The sequence below is a fragment of the Natrix helvetica genome (assembly GCF_964273705.1).
Source record: "Natrix helvetica genome assembly, chromosome: 3".
NCBI lineage: Eukaryota > Metazoa > Chordata > Lepidosauria > Squamata > Natricidae > Natrix > Natrix helvetica.
The window spans coordinates 81,763,828-81,776,164 of NC_138549.1; the positions used below are offsets into that span (position 1 = coordinate 81,763,828).

Here is a 12,337-nt window from a genome sequence, read left to right on the forward strand (position 1 = left end):
GGATGACAGGCAGGAAAATCCCACTCCCCATTTTCCTCCCATTTGCCAAAAAGCCTCCATTCCGAAAGCTGAAAATTTGGAATGTAGGTGACCGTGCATCCAATGTGTGTCCATCTCACCGAGTCTGGCCTGGTGCACCCCCAAAAAAGTAAGACCACCTTGAAAATAAGCCCAAGTGTTTCTTATTTTCTGAGAAACACAGTAGAGGTTTTTCACTTCTGGTTTAGATACAGAGCAACTATTCCACTGGTTTTAGACTAGGATAGTATCAGCGTTCCAAATATCATCCAGAATTAAATCAGAGTTCAAGGCATAGCTTTCATCAAAGTTCAAATTTAATAAGAGAGACATGTTGGTACAAACTGTGGAAACCCGAATCTGGAAGCTTCCTGGGTTTCTACCCAGTTGAAAGTTTAAAACCTTGCCCACACACCCACAAGTCCATCACATGGTCCAATCTTCGTCTGTCACACTGGAATTTCCACCCATCTAGTTCCGGTCAGGGGCAGAGGTGTGGAGACAAAAGATGACCTTGGGCTTCTAAAAAGGAATGTTTTATTTTGACAATGACACATTCTGCTCCTTACTATTCCCCCCTCCCTATTCCCCACTAATGAAACAGCATAGTAAAATAATAGAAAGTGTGGCAGGCCAAAGATCCTAAAAGGGATATGCCTGCAGGCCTGACAAATAGCATATACCTGGGATGGTGAACCTATGGCACGTATGCCACAGGTGGCACACGGAGCCATTTGTCAGGGCACGTGAGGCATTGGCCAGCGCGCATTGGTGTACCAAGGGTAGTAAAAAATTAAGGTCACATCAGCCACATACTTTGGTTTTGATAGGTTCCAAATTGTATTTGAATCAGAGCATTATCTGAAGCACAGCAGAAATTCCCAGATGTTGGAAGCCAATGATCCAATTTGAAAGAGTAACAAAATCTCCACAACACTCGAAACATGTCAATTGCTTATCAATTCCAAATGTCAACTTACTGAGCCTGTCCCCCATCACCCCTTCTAGCTTCTGACAATGCTTCTTCTCACTGAATTTATTTCGGTAATAGATCTGGGCAGGAATTTGGAAACACTTCTAAAGAAACCCCCCCAGCCATCTTCTATGTGGATTTTTGTGGTACCAGGAACATTCTTGAAAGCACAATTTATTCCTCAAGTTGTTACTTTGCTAGACAGCAAGCTAGCTACCTACTTTTTTTTAATAATTTTTTTTTTTTAGAAAAATGTGTTTTTTTCTTAAGACATCCTGGGAATCCAAACAGAATTATCATCAGGCACATTGCCATGATTACATGCCATTTTGGGAACCCGGGAAATAGAAAGTGACTTCACAGCTGATTCCATCCCATCATCATTCACTCGCTCATTTATTTGTCACCCTCTGTAAAATAAGATGGATAGGTACTAAACTAAGCAAGAGATAAATTGGTGTGACCAATTGGGCGAGATAGATGGAGAGGCCAAGGATCGGAATGCATGAAGCTTGTGCCTTTCCCTTGGAAAGGGGAAAAAAATGTAAGATACAAATATAATCCAAGGTTTGGGTCCTGATTAATTTTCTTAAGAGTCTTAAGTTCGGTATGGGTGCATACAGATGTCCTTGTTTATGCCTTGAATAATCTTTCTAATGCTAACATAGGCAAGCCCTCAACAAGAAACACCAGCTAGGAGGTATGATTGCTCATTAAATTTAATGAGCAGGTTAGAATTAGCTACTATGGAAAGAAAGATGAAAGGAAAATCACACCTTTGAAAACTGAGCTAGAATTTGATTGAAACATATGCAAGGCCAATTAGTCATATAATGCTCTTGAATACGCACATTGCTAAAGATGATGCGGGGAACTGAGCCGATTTCCAGGTTTCTTACTCAAGTGGGAACTCAATTGCAGTTGCACGCAACGTGAAAGAATGGAAGACGTAATTCAGGAAAGCAGAAACTGAACATATTCTGTCCTCCAATGAGTTCTGATGTTCACGCACACACAAGCACAAGCCTAATTTTCTGATATCTATTCTGAATCAGTGGGAGTCTTCATTGTCCATGAGACAGTTCAAGAAAGAGCTTTTTAAAATGGTACATTTACATAACAAAATACATTCTTTGTGTTAGAAAGGGCCATTGTTTTGAAATTTCTAAGTCTTGGTTGAATGTATCTTAGAAATGTTTCAGGGATTGCCTTCGGAGCTGAGACGGGCATTACCAACCATTCCGTTTTGCTTATAATGGCTTTAAAATTTGCATAATCCATACATCCAGACCCTCTTGAGTAGGGCCGTGGATTTTGAAGGCTATATTTTGATATTACTTGGAATTGCGATTAAATCTTGTAAACTCTTCAGTGGTTCTCCAACAAAAAAGAACAAGATAAATTCATGAATACTTCAATGGGTGTCAATGAACACTCTTAAGCGGGAGGAAATCCTATTAAATCAAAGGCTACTCTCTGAGTAGAGGCAAACAAGGTAGCATTATTATTCATCATTAACTGCATCATGAAAAGTGAGAGTGATATAGGATGTATAAGAGTTCTTTTGTAGTAAAGTGGACAGAAAAGGTTAATCCAACAATCAACTCTCTCCGAGGTATGAATATGTTAACACAATAATAATACAAGAATTCCACCAAGTACTCAAATTTCAGATGAGAAACTTATATAGAGAGAGGCAAATTAAGTTGGCAAGCGTCTGTGTTTCCAGAAGATGCTAATTTGCTTTAAATGTGCAAAAATGTTAGAATTCCTTTTATAATTGGAAAAAGTTTTTGCCAGAGTTTAATATGTTTCTCTACCTAAGCCCAGTGTTGCATACTCAGTTTCGTTTTCGTTCCAAAACTTTGTTAAATTTAACAGATATGCCCAATGATGTACTTTAAAATCAGAAACCCACTCACCCCACGTTGTTCTACAAAATGGTAACTTTAAAAGAGAAATCCTAGTTATTGGGTCCTTCCATTAAAAAGAAATTATTAGCAATCTATTTACAATATTTCAGCATATTAACTTAAGCAGTATTCTCAAAATGTATTGTAGTTTTTCAAATTATATTCATTTTCCACACATTTATTCTTCTCTACAAATGTATCTGTATTTTCCCCCTCACTCTTCTGGATAGTTCAATGTAAAATCTTCATATTTACTAAGTACATTTTCTTAGAAATGATCTTTTCTTTAAAAAAATACGCAAACAAATCCAATGGTTTTTTTAACCTATTTTTATGATTTGCTTTTACCATTTGGTGTAATGTTAGCATGATTCCAATTTACCATGAGCTCAGGCTACCGGTGGTCCTTGATTTACAACAGTTCATTTAGTGACCGTTCAAAGTTACAATGGCACTGAAAAAAGTGACTTATGACCGTTTTTCACAGTTACGACCATTGCAGCATCCCCATGATCACGTGATTGAAAATCATATGCTTTGCGATTGACTCATAATAATAGCGGTTGCAGTGTCGTGGGGTCACCTGATCACCTTTTGTGATCTTCTTATAAGTAAAGTCAACGGGGAAACCAGATTCACTTAACAATTGTGTTATTAACTTAACAACTGCAGGGATTCCCTTAACAAAATGGGGCAAATATGCTTAACAAATGTTTCACTTATCAACAGAAATGTTGGCCTCAATTATGGTTGTTAATCAAGGGCTACTTATATTTACCATTGTTGTAACAGTTCTACAATTCTGGATAAAGATTTCAACCATTAAAATGCCTATCAATATAATCTGGACATAACAAATTTTATTACCATGAATTTCACCAGATCACTGAAGCACACATTCCAAAGTGTCAAATACCAAATTAAATATTAAAGGCAGATAAAGGACATTCTTGATACTTCATCTACATTACAGAGAAGATAGTCCCAAAAGTAATGACTTAAGCAAGAGGAATTAAAGTAATATTTTTTTCTAAAATCAAATTATGATGTATGAATTATTAAATCATATACAGTATCTTCTGTAATCATCTTAATAAGGTGGCTATACAAAAATCTTGAGATCAATGTTTAAACTAAGATACTATTTAATAACTCACACAATTCATAAAAACCTTTTTATAAATAACTTTTTCATACAATTATGTTCATAAAGTCCCCGTTTTTCAAATATCTTTCTTTTTTCTTTTACTACTTTATAGGTATTCTGTCCAGTCCAAGGCTGCTTTGGATTTCATTGGTTCAATAGTACCAATATTTCTTTAATATTGCTTTGAACGTTAGCTAAATCCCTTCAATGGGAATCCTCTAGAAAATTCATTCCATTTTTTAAATAAAAAACATCCATCTGCTCAATATGTCTGTCAATGTGTTCAGAATGTAAATCAGTATAAAACACTATTAATGAACATTCATGTCATTATAATCACTGTGAATTATCCCCAAGGAATATTTTATTGTAACCATTATTTTGCTTTTCTTTTAGCTGTTGCAGAAGCCAAACATTTACCAAGTTTTTCCCGTCATTTCCAGATCTATCCATTTAATACCTTTAATAAATATTCAGCACTCATAATATACAAATGGTGAAACTCGAACTTTAGATTTATGAATCTAAAGGGGTTATAATCTTCCAGGGTATAACTTTAAGCACATGTTTCCAATACTTCGTTTAATTCTGTAATTAATTCTGCCTCGTTCTTTAATGATGCAACTTCCTCCTATTTATTTCCCTCTAGAGCAGGGCTGTCAAACTCCCAGCTCGATATGACACATGATGCCGCTGTGATGATGTGAGTTTGACACCCCTTCTCTAGAGATTAAAGTAATTGTCTTACCAACTACAAATTTATCCAGGCAATCTGTAAAGGAGGCACAACGAATGGCCTTGGGGGATACGAAGAACCACTAAAGAACAGACAGGTAAAAGTACCGTATATACTTGAGTATAAGCCGACTCGAGTATAAGCTGAGACCCCTAATTTTACTCCAAAAAACTGGAAAAAGTTATTGACTCAACTATAAGCCAAGGCTGGGAAATGCAGCAGCTCACGGTAAATTTCAAAAATAAAAATACAGGTACATAACAATAAAATTGCTTTAATTGAGGCATGTGGAAAAGAGGCTCACTCACTCTCTCTCTCACGGCATTGCTGGCTGTGCGAATCTGATATGAGCCGCCGGGTCGCTGCCCACTGTGGAGGGGGGGGTGCTATTCATGCATCCTCTCGTAATACAGATCATCAAATAAAAAGCTCTTCTCTCTTGAAGGGAGAAAGGCGGCGTGTTGATAACGAGATAACGAGAGGCAGACTACATTTCCCAGAACGCTTTGCCTAGGAGCTTGCTTTTGGATTGGCCGCCGCCCGGCCCAATTCGGGCCGGGAAAGTGGCGTGGATAACGGCCGCTAGCAGGTAGACGGGAGGTATTGAAGGGCGCTGTTGGGAAGCCACGGCATGGTAGATCCCTCTTCACCTGCCCCATCTTTCCTTCTTCCCCGGGAGCACCGATAAGACCGGGCAATTGTGTCCCCCACCCTTCCCTCCATGCTGCTGGCGCCCTTGCTTTATTTGAGTGCATCGCTGCTGCTTTCCTTTCTCGTCCCCACTTATGCCATTCTGAGTCCTCGCTTTCCTTGCCCTGTGCGCGTTTTGTATTTTACGCCCGCCGCTGCAACGCCACCGTGTCCTCCCGCTCTGCCTGGAGTGCCCCAGGAAGCCGGCGGCGCTGTGCTCCGTCTGCCCGTCGCTGCAACGCCACCGCGTCCTCCCGCTCTGCCTGGACCTTTTCCCTCTCCATGCTGGCCTCCTGCCTTCCTCCCAAAGAGGAGCTCGAAGGACAGCGGGAAAAGGCTCGACTGAAGGGAAGCAGGTGCCACGGGGGTGGGAGGTGCACCGGGGGCTTCGGGAAGGTGCCAGCTTCCCGGGGTGCTCCAGGCGGAGCGGGAGGACGCGGTGGCATTGCAGCGGTGGGCAGATGGAGCGCAGCGCCGCCGTCTTCCCAGGGCGCTCCAGGCAGAGCGGGAGGACGCGGTGGCGTTGCAGCAGCGGGCGTAAAATACAAAACGCGCACAGGGCAAGGAAAGCGAGGACTCAGAATGGCATAAGTGGGGACGAGAAAGGAAAGCAGCAGCGATGCACTCAAATAAAGCAAGGGCGCCAGCAGCGTGGAGGGAAGGGTGTGTTACCCCTGCCCCCTCCTTCGCCGTGCTTTTGAGGAGCCATGAGGCCGTGGGAGCCAGTAGGAAGGTGGCGGAGGGGGTGGGAGCGATCCCGGAAGCACCGAAGCCTCGGTGTTCTTTTTTTTTTTTTTTCCACTGGAGTATAAGCCGAAGTGGATTTTTCAGCCCAAAAAGTGGGCTGAAAAATTCGGCTTATACTCAAGTATATACGGTAACCTGATTTTGGAGAAGAAATATGTATTTTATTTTATATTATTTTATATTATTTTATTATTTTATTATTTTATATTATTTTATTATTTTATTATTTTATTATTTTATTATTTTATTATTTTATTATTTTATTATTTTATTATTTTATTATTTTATTATTTTATTATTTTATTATTTTATTATTTTATTATTTTATTATTTTATTATTTTATTATTTTATTATTTTATTATTTTATTATTTTATTATTTTATTATTTTATTGTTTTATTGTTTTATTGTTTTATTGTTTTATTGTTTTATTATTTTATTATTTTATTATTTTATTATTTTATTATTTTATTATTTTATTATTTTATTATTTTATTATTTTATTATTTTATTATTTTATTATTTTATTATTTTATTATTTTATTATTTTATTATTTTATTATTTTATTATTTTATTATTTTATTATTTTATTATTTTATTATTTTATTATTTTATTATTTTATTATTTTATTATTTTATTATTTTATTATTTTTTTATTTTATTATTTTATTATTTTATTATTTTTTTATTATTTTATTATTTTATTATTTTATTATTATTTTATTATTTTATTATTTTATTTATTATTTTATTATTTTATTATTTTATTATTTTATTTATTATTTTATTATTTTATTTATTATTTTATTATTTTATTATTTTATTATTTTATTATTTTATTATTTTATTATTTTATTATTTTATTATTTTATTATTTTATTATTTTATTATTTTATTATTTTATTATTTTATTATTTTATTATTTTATTATTTTATTATTTTATTATTTTATTATTTTATTATTTTATTATTTTATTATTTTATTATTTTATTATTTTATTATTTTATTATTTTATTATTTTATTATTTTATTATTTTATTATTTTATTTCATTTCATTGTTATAAATTTTATTGGCTGCCCATCTTACCATAGGGCAACTCTGGACAGCTTACCATTACATATACAGTCAAAACATAAAAAGATAAAAACAACATTAAAGCTAAGGACACATGGGGAAGGAGGAGGACAGAGTGGTGGTGGAGGTGAGATCTGTTTTTACTCAATCAACCACCTCCATTGTACTATTCCCCAACTGGTGCCCCACACCGACTGGCACAGCTATGTCTTTAGACTCTTACAAAAAGGTAGGACGGTTGGGGCCAACCTCACCTGGGTAGGTGGTTAGGCGGCAAAATATTCCAGAGTGCAGGAGCAACAGCAGAGAAGGCCTTCCTCCTGGACATTGCCAGCCAGATTACTCAGGATGATGGAACCCACAGCATGCCTTCTTTGCTAGCACAAGTGGTATGTGCCAATCCCAGTGGGGTGAGACAGTCGCTCAAGTAATTTGGACCCATGTCATGAAGGACTTCAAATATCTCAGACAAAATCATCCCTATTTCACACAAAGATACAGAAAGGGAGGAGGAAGTGTATTCAGACTTGTAAAATTCTACTACTATAACTTTGTAATAAACGTAACAGTGATTTCCATGGTAGTGGTTTCCTGGTATAGAAACACCCATGCTCATCGCTTGATGTTGTTGCTGTTGTTGATCATTTAGGAGTGATATTAAGATGCTACTTCCTTCTAGCTGGGTTGTTTTTGTTGGTGGGTTTTGTTTTGTTTTTGCTTAAAGCCATTGGTATTACTACAAGAATTTGGAGAAAATTTGAAACTGAAAGAAGAAAACATTTTGAATTAAATTAACTGACAGCGGAGATTCTTAAAAAATAATCTTCACCATGATGTATGTGGTTGTTAAAAGTAATTTATATTAGTACAAGTATTAATTTGCATTCCTCAATATCTCCTTGAAGCATTCCAATAATGGAGAGTATTTTTTTCTCTTAAAACTACAGCAAATCTAACAATAGATCCCAAATTCAATTAAAATCTCTGGCTACAGTTAACCAGTCCAACAGTAGCCCAAAAGATTTGCAAAATAGTTAGGTAGAGTATCATGTTTATTTTTAGTTGAAGCAAACAAACAAAAAATTATTCAAACTATCTGATTAAATTCATTCTTAATTGCCAAAACTGGATCCAAAATTTCTGTTGTAGCTACAACATTAGAACATATCTGAACTGAAACTGTTCTTGCAAATTTCAAAAGTCTTTTCATCTGGTTCAGATCATCCCAGGTTTCTGAGGAGAGATGCAGGTGTCAGGGTTCCAAGTAACAGCCCTAACGAAAGAAGACTCCAAAGCTTGAGATTCCTCAAAGTTCCATTTTATTAGAAATATCATATTGGCACATCTGGGGAAACCTGAATCTGAAAGTTTCCAGGTTTTCCCCACCCAAACAAAAGTTCAAGTCCCTGCCCAGCAACCACATGTCCATCACATGGTCCCATCCAGCACCTGGAGATGCCTCCCAGTCACGCCAATCCAAGTTCAGGGCAGGATGACCTTGACTCTCTGAGAAAGGAATGTTATTTTGACTATATCTACCCCACTCCATATAATCCATCTTCCCAGTTTCCCACAATAATAAATGTGGCAGGCCTGAAGGCCCAACGCAAGAGATGGCTTCCAGGCCTGACAGCGGAGTTGTCAGGGAGATTTGTGTTTCTTGCAAAAAGCAGAACTTCAGATTTCAATATCTTCAGGGATTTTTTTTTAAAAAAACTTTCCTCCTCTTATGTACTACTTCTTAACGTTCCATAAGACTTCCATTTTTCAGAGCTGAGAAAGGAATCATTGATATCAATCCGTTACAATTGGATGGCTAACAAATGCAAATAAATAAACAAACACAAACCACATATAGATAAATGAATGGAAAGTGATTTATGCCCAGATTGTTTCAGCTAACCTTAAATAATTTGGCCATACTATTACCATACTCCCCATACAATGAAGGCAGCTCCTTTCCCATCTAGATTGAACGACATTACATCAAAATCTAGGACAGACAGGAAATGACAATGGCTCCTTTCCAAGTTCCAATACATTAGACAGAGCTATTTTGACACCTGATATATCACAATCCTAGCAAGGGCAAATAACAAGTTTTGAATTACTCAATAATTTCTCATTTGACTGCTTTTATGTACTCATTCAGAGATGTCTGTTCTGAATGCCCATGAAAAGCTGCTTCACTATGATCAAAAGCAGAGGGCCCCAACTCAGGGATGAAATGCTAACAGTTCGGGCCAGTTCACCCTAAACCGGTAGTAAAAAAAAAAAATGCTTTAAAAAGTTTTTTTTTTAAGTTCTGACAATCAGCTGTGCCCCACAATCATTGGAACTTTTTCTTTTACTTTTTAAATGATTTTTTAACTACATATTCCCCTGAACCGATAGTTAAAAATGCTTTAAAAAGTAAAAAAAAAAGTTCTGACAATCAGCTATGCAACAATCAGCTGTGCCTGATTGTCTGTGAGGTTCCTGCTTTTTGCAGGGGCCATTTTGTGTGAAGTCCAGCTGCTTCTCCATTGTGTGTGAGTCAGTTGTGCAGCCACTCCAGTGGTGGGTTCCTACCGGTTCGCACCAGATCGCGCGAACCGGTTGGCGACCGAACCCGGAAGTAACCGGACCTGGAAGTAACTTCTGGGAACCGGCACCGGTCCTGTCGTTCAATCGCCCTTGCCGTCCCAATGCAGCTCGCTCGCTCCCCCGGCCATCCGCACTAAACTAGCTAGCCCAGCCAGCCGCTCACTGATTGGCTGGAGTCCAGCCAATCAGTGAGCGGGCTGGAGGCGACCCATTTAAAAGCGGATCCTCCATTTCAAAACTCCCTTCTCTTCGCCTTTCAGGAGCTTGCTGCTTCCCTTAGGTAAGCAACTAAGTGCGAGGGGGGGCGGGAGGCTAGCTTTGGCGAGGAAAGGCCTCTAGGCCTTCCCTCGCTGAAGCGGCGGGCTGGCGTGGGCCGTGCGGGCAGCGGGCAGCTAGCTTCACCCAGGAAAGGCCCCTGGGCCTTTCCGGGACGAAGCGCCGGCGTCGCGTGGAACGCGCGGCCACCGGGAAGCTAGCGTCGCCCGGGAAAGGCCCCTGGGCCTTTCCGGGATGAAGCGCCGGCGTCGCGTGGGACGCGCGGCCGCCGGGAAGCTAGCTTCGCCCGGGAAAGGCCCCTGGGCCTTTCCGGGACGAAGCGCCGGCGTCGCGTGGAACGCGCGGCCGCCGGGAAGCTAGCTTCGCCCGGGAAAGGCCCAGGGGCCTTTCCGGGAGGAAGCGCCGGCGTCGCGTGGAACGCACGGCCGCCGGGAAGCTAGCTTCGCCCGGGAAAGGCCCCTGGGCCTTTCCGGGACGAAGCGCCGGCGTCGCGTGGAACGCGCGGCCGCCGGGAAGCTAGCTTCGCCCGGGAAAGGCCCAGGGGCCTTTCCGGGAGGAAGCGCCGGCGTCGCGTGGAACGCACGGCCGCCGGGAAGCTAGCTTCGCCCGGGAAAGGCCCAGGGGCCTTTCCGGGAGGAAGTGCCGGCGTCGCGTGGAACGCGCGGCCGCCGGGAAGCTAGCTTCACCCGGGAAAGGCCCCTGGGCCTTTCCGGGATGAAGCGTCGACGTCGTGTGGAACGCGCGGCCGCCGGGAAGCTAGCTTCGCCCGGGAAAGGCCCCTCTCCAGCCTCGCCTGGCTGGCTAAGCCCTAAGCAGTCTTAAACAGTCTTACCTGTCCTCCTGCCTCTCTGCCTGTCTGCTGCCTGTTGCATCCATCCATCGCATTGGAGAGCTGCTGATTCTGCCTGCTGGTAAGTAACCTGGTTTTTTTTCTTTTATTTTTTTAATGTATTTTAAAATAATATTTTATTCATTGTGCATAGATTTTTTTTAAATAATTTTACTTAAAAGTATTGAGTATAGAATATTTTAAAATGGTTTACTTCAATTTATTGTGTATGGATTCTTTTTTTAAATTGTCTCAGACTATTTTAAAAAAGATTCTATTCAAAATAAATTAAAATAAACCATTTTAAAATATTCTATACTCAATACTTTAAAATGTATTGTGTATAGAATTGTTTTAAATTGTTTTATTGTAAGTTATTTTGTATTGAATGTTTTTAATGGTTTCATTTTAAATTATTGTTTGTGGAATAGTTTGAAATGGTTACAGTATAAATTATTGCTGGTGGAATAATGGTTACAGTTGGTACAATACCTTAAAATAGTTATAGTATAAATTATTGCTGGTGGAATACTTAACAATGGTTTTTAAGGATTTTTTTTATTTATAGAATATCTTTTTTAAATTATTGTTTGGGAATTTTTATGTTTTAATTGTTTATAAAATATATTTACTACAAGAAATGTTATTCCTTTTTGCAAATGTTTTCTTTGTGGTGCAATATGTTGCTTAAAAGTGTTCAGACCAGGTTTATATATCTCAAAGTGGGTGCTTTTCTATGGGCAGGCCAGGTTGGTGCACGGCAGCTTTGCCACATTTAATGTGTTTCACCCTGGTTGTTTAGGTAATTGTGAGGTGGTTGCTGGTTCTGTGAGCTTCCTGGCACTGTCCTTTATAATTTCCCACAATGCCTTGATGGTTTTTATTCCAGTGGCTTTGTCTTTCCTGTCCTTAGGGTTAGGGGGGAAAAACACTGGTTTCATTTGCAGTCTTTGGGGGGGGGGGGGGACAAAAAGGAGAAAGAGGGAGGAGGTGGGGGAAAGTGGGATCCTTGCTGCTTTCTGAGCTTGGTGGTTTTTTTTACAGACATTTCACTACCAAACTAGGTAACATCATCAGTGCTAGATGGGGTTGTGGGGAAAGGAGGAGGAGGAGAAGTCGAAGGACAAAAAGGAAAAAGATAAGGAGGGAGAGGACTGTGGGGTCCTTTGGTGTTCTCTGAACCTGCTGGTTTTTAATTATTTTTAGGGAATTTTTATTTATTTATTGTTTATAGAATGTTTATTACAAGAAATGTTATTCCTTTTTGCAAATGTTTTATTTGTGATGCAATATGTTGCTTTTAAGTGTACAGGTTGGTGTATGGTATGTGTCTCAAGGTGGCT

General features: G+C 39.2%; 1 long non-coding RNA gene across 3 annotated transcripts in view; it reads right to left on the bottom strand.

Moving 5' to 3' along the window:
* Positions 1–12,337, bottom strand: part of LOC309389992 — a 944,060-nt gene that overhangs the window by 13,309 nt on the left and 918,414 nt on the right. Inside the window, exon 4 of one of the 3 annotated variants that reach the window (XR_014175050.1) lies at positions 8,380–9,076. The exons of 1 other annotated variant lie outside the window; for it this stretch is intronic. This is a non-coding gene — a long non-coding RNA (uncharacterized lncRNA). Of the gene's footprint in view, positions 1–8,379; positions 9,077–9,221; positions 9,297–12,337 lie in introns of those variants that run through there. One more of the 3 variants, XR_014175051.1, reaches the window with a different exon arrangement.